Source organism: Notothenia coriiceps, unplaced genomic scaffold, assembly GCF_000735185.1.
Source record: "Notothenia coriiceps isolate Sejong01 unplaced genomic scaffold, NC01 NC01_scaffold00021080, whole genome shotgun sequence".
Taxonomy (NCBI): domain Eukaryota; kingdom Metazoa; phylum Chordata; class Actinopteri; order Perciformes; family Nototheniidae; genus Notothenia; species Notothenia coriiceps.
The window spans coordinates 28,282-32,277 of NW_011353781.1; the positions used below are offsets into that span (position 1 = coordinate 28,282).

A 3,996-nucleotide genomic window follows, 5' to 3' on the forward strand; every position below is an offset into this window, starting at 1 on the left:
GCTCGCTTATGCCTCGACTATGAACTGCTAGCCGCTCTTTTCCAACACCTCGGTAGGCACTATGACGGCACATTTACGAACCTACCTTTCGTCCCACACATGTAGCTCCCCACGTGTCGACTAACCGTCCGTCACTCATACAACTCGCCCTCCGGTCCTCACTCGTCGGTGGTGTGCGTTGTTGTGTTTGTTTGTCTGTCCCCTTTGTTTGGTTTGTGTTTCCTCTGCCCCGACCTCGTCGCATTGTCGGTGCGTGTCGCAATCGCGATTACGTTGAGGTGTGATACAGAAATGCCACGTCACAAGGCCTTCCCCTCTCTCTCTCTCTGTGCTCCCCCCACACCCTACTCTCTACATTATGCGCAAAGGACTATTTCCGACCCTCTCATACACGCGTCCCTCCACGGTACACAGCACCGCAGTGTGGAGTTGCATTAGGTAACGCAAGATACGGCTGATGCGCATTAGTTTATGTTATGGGTCAACAGTCCTGCCAGTAACGTTACTATATTATCAATGCTACTTTAGTTTTAGCCTGATGTATGATAGCTAACTTCACAATGTTGTGATGTGACGTTAGCTAACATTTGGTAGCTAACGCCGGTCACTCACCAAGATAGCTGCCCAGTTCTCCACTGGTTCTCCAAACACCAGAGCTCAATTTCTCTCCGATGGCCGTTATTTCTTCTAATCCTTGGCTGCTCCTGGTCTCTTGGACGCCTAGCAGGCTCATAATTATAAGGTTGTGGTCCGTCATATACATTTGAATATTCATGTTCAACTTCTTCTGTGTCGAAACTAGCATTGGGATCCATGTTTATTAATACGTTACACCGGCCGCTCTCCCCCTTGTTTCCCCCATGTTACGTCACACGCGGGAAGTCACGTGCCGAGGTTTTTTTATGCGGAAGTGAACATTTCTTACAAAAACGACGCCAGATGTCACTGTAGTGTATATTTCTGTATATTTTTTTGAAAATCTAGTGTATTCATCATTTTCCTATAAATGTATTCACAGGTGTCTTTAACCTGGAAGTTGCTCTTCAACTAGAGTAGACCCAACTGCTCCTGTCTGAAGGTGAATCGGATATTTTGTACAATAACATGTTGGTGGGTGCTATAAGGAAAGATTGTTCTGAAGGAGTCCTGAAAAGACATGCTGCATAATATAAAGATATGAAAAATGTCCTCTTTCTCTTTTGAAACGTGCTGAGGCTTCTCACTTAGAACATAGCTCCATCTTGTGGCAAGACAACTAAAACACAAGGCATTCAAATAGAAATCAGCTCTGCCATATAAGACTTAAAATGGTGCTTTAGATATTTCCCCGTACAGTAGAGCCAATGCCGGTTGCAGTTAGTGTTATAAGAAAAACAATACATTTTTACTCAATCTTTTCTACTTTTACTAGACATGGAGATCAGGGGAACAGACACCAAGTCAACTGTTGTTTGCATGAAAGTAAACAATTATCATCTGCCTTTTACTTTTACTTCGTCAGTTGGTTGTAATTCGTCCCTTTGAAAATGTAATTGCTTTCTTCCTTTCTAATGTTCTTCCCTTATGATGAATGCAAACAACATGAGATAGAAAGAAGAGGAAGAAAAGGTTTGCAATGAGTCTTTAAAGAAAAGCCAATCCCATCTGAATACTAAAATAGTAAAATAATACTAAAAGTTCCAAGCATTTTCAGACTAAAACTTAAATCTATCTTGCAATATTACAAAAAAATGTAAATGGAAGAGTACTGTATATAATCTTACATCAAATAATTAAAAGTAGTATGACAATCATCAAAACAACAAAGCCCAATAAAACACAGATAGCTCTTCCCATTTATGTACATGTAAAGTTTATTATGAATTGAAGGTTTCATTGTCATTCAGGTGAGTGTGAGGCAGCAGGAGATGGACTCAAACGCAGATAGTCGAGGCATTAAACATGATCTATATTTTTTTTTTTGCATTTTGTTGTAATCATTATTTTTAATACTTTCTGCTGACACTAGGTGGGGCTGTGCCACTTGTAACCATTAATAGACTATGCTGATGCAAATGAAAGAAATCACGAAAACGCCTGTGGCCATTTTTGGCTAATGTTCCTCACTCAATGATTTGAATTTTCAAGCAGTCTGCCAATAGCCAAATCACTGCGTTAGGGCTGTTTGAGTTACGGCCAGGACAGAGTGCTAACGTCATATAGTAAGGACTTTTTCTTATATGGCATTGAGAAAACCCTGATAAGTGGATTTCTGTTGGTTAAACTTGGTTGTATGCTTGCTACGCTTAATATATTTGTGCATGCATGACAACATATCTCATATGACTGATAAAATTGATTAAAGTAAAGACAATTTAAAGGCGAGTGGGATTTGATGTCATACCAAAGAGTGAGGAAACGACTCAAATCTGAAGGATATTTTAATAATCTTCTTGTTTCGTTCTGTCATATAATCGTCAGGGCCTAACAAATTGTTTACTTTAATCATCCACTTGAATGAAGGACCGAAGACAGAGAATATCCCTTGAAATAACAGCTGTGGTTCAGTTAATGTTGTCAAGTTATATTTTGTATTTTACCTGGCAAAGTTGAGAGGTCCATTAGACCCCTGCAGCGACACTCAGCATCTGCCCATTCCACATTTGTGTTTCCTGGCTGTGTGTGACAGTGTGTCACCAGATGTGAACAGATGTTGTATTGTTTCGCGCACTTGTCCTTAAAACTCCGCCCCCATTGTACTGAGCTGGATCAGCTGGCAGCGTTTAGGAGTTAATGACACCCGAAATCAACAATCAAATCTTTAAACACTTTTTATGATTACCAGGTCACACATATTACCCAGAGTCATTTCTAAAGCTAATGTAATGTATGTCAGGGCAGTATAGCAAGTGGGGGTACCACTTTACAATAAGACTACCATTATAAAGGATTCATAAAGGGCTTATAATTAGTTTATGAATTAGGTTTCAAACACTTTATTAATCATTAAGAACCATTTATAAACCAGTTATATACATCAACACAGGCTCACTATTTGGCACGATGTTGTATACATATATGTATGTAATATGTAATATTATATATATATATATATGTAATACATATTGATACAGTATATTGGCTACTTAGTGAGAATCAACTCAGTGAACAACAGATACCAAGGATGCTGCTGATGAAGAAGATGAAGGTAGCCAATATAAGGCTTAGCAGTACAGATAAATGTGGGCTCACTATTTGGCAAGCAACTGGTCACAGTTGCCCTGTTTATCTCATGTTGTATCAAAGTTTATTAATGATTTGTAAAGTGTTCACAACCTAATTAATAAATGAATTACAAACTATTCGTAAACCATTTATAAGGGTCTTATTGTAAAGTGGTACCCAAGTGGGAGACATTTGGATGTGTGCAAACATCTGAGTGGTTCTCAGCGATCCATACAACTTTAACCTTAGGGGAAATGACTCCTAATAACAATAATAATAATAATAATAATACATTACATTTATAAAGTACACAAGTAATACAATCATACAAATAGAATGTAATATACTTCAAACACACAGGCACGTGTTTGTGGTGATGCTGTCTGTATCTGCTTCCCTCTGACCGGATCCGCCCAGGGGCGCCGCCAGGGATTTTGGGCCCCATGAAAATATATCACATTGGGCCCCACCACCAGGCACAGGCCACTTTGTTTATAAATTACCTCGAGGGCCGTACCAAATGGTCTAGCGGTCCGTATACGGCCCGGGGGCCGGAGGTTCCCCACCCCTGCTTTAATATAATAACATTAGTATTAATATCATAACCAAAATGTTGGTGATTAACATGTAGTTTACCTAATACAGACTCACTCAACGCTTCAAACTGTCCATCATCCAAATAGACTAAAAGCAGTTTTTTGTTTTATATAGATCATTGGCTATGTGGGAAAATACTGTGTTTGAAATGTATAATTAAAAGTATGATGAAGCTTAGCTTTTATATACGTAATT

At 39.1% G+C, this 3,996-nt stretch overlaps 1 protein-coding gene across 1 annotated transcript in view; it reads right to left on the bottom strand.

Annotated features, from left to right (window-relative positions):
* The window catches only part of npas2 (neuronal PAS domain protein 2), a 26,556-nt gene that overhangs the window by 822 nt on the left and 21,738 nt on the right, over nt 1–3,996 (bottom strand). The window lies entirely within an intron of this gene.